This window comes from Penaeus monodon, chromosome 22 (genome assembly GCF_015228065.2).
Source record: "Penaeus monodon isolate SGIC_2016 chromosome 22, NSTDA_Pmon_1, whole genome shotgun sequence".
Taxonomy (NCBI): Eukaryota; Metazoa; Arthropoda; class Malacostraca; order Decapoda; family Penaeidae; genus Penaeus; species Penaeus monodon.
Genome location: NC_051407.1, coordinates 35,045,330 through 35,046,105, shown reverse-complemented (window position 1 = coordinate 35,046,105; position 776 = coordinate 35,045,330).

Here is a 776-nt window from a genome sequence, read left to right as displayed (position 1 = left end):
GTCGGTTATAAAATGTGATTATATTTTCAAGATGAAACTTCCTGATATTTTAAAGGTAGTTATAAGTTAAAAGTTTGCTTAATTGCAATCTTAATTAAGTTGACTTGATACAAGAAAAAAGTTGATTCATGTGAAGCAGTTGATGAAGAAAGCAATCAGAATGAAACTAAACATTATGGTAATTCACTGGATGAAGCAAATAATAGAGTGAGATCATTCAAGAAGAAAAAAGTGAAAACAATTCGCGCGAGAAAAAAAGTAACGGATATAATTCAAACAAACGCACAATTAAATAATGATATATCAGACAAAAGAAACAAACCAAATGGCATATATTACACGAAAAGACAAGAAGACTGCAAATGTTGATGCAGGACGCGACATCATCTCCCAGCACGCAATTCTGTCACCGGACCTTCAACAATTAGTCAAAACTATGATCTTCGTCGACAATTTTTGCGATAAAAAGAAAGAAAATAAAATACGCGCAATTAAGGCATTCATTCGCATAGGGGAGTTGCGAAATAAGCGTTGCATTGTTGAAACATAACACAGAACAATGCAACGGAAAGGACATTAGCTTAATTCTTCTGGAATTGCATTCTTGCAAGGGACAACTGGAGGAAGAAGCTTGGTAGTCCTCAACTAATCTTCCATTAAATGGCTGTCTCGAGTGTGTTTCGCAGCTGAGGGGGGGGGGGTGACCTAAACAAAGGGGAGAGAAAAGGAAACTTTTGCTACCAAAGCGACTTCTCAAAGAGATTCAAGGATCGAGG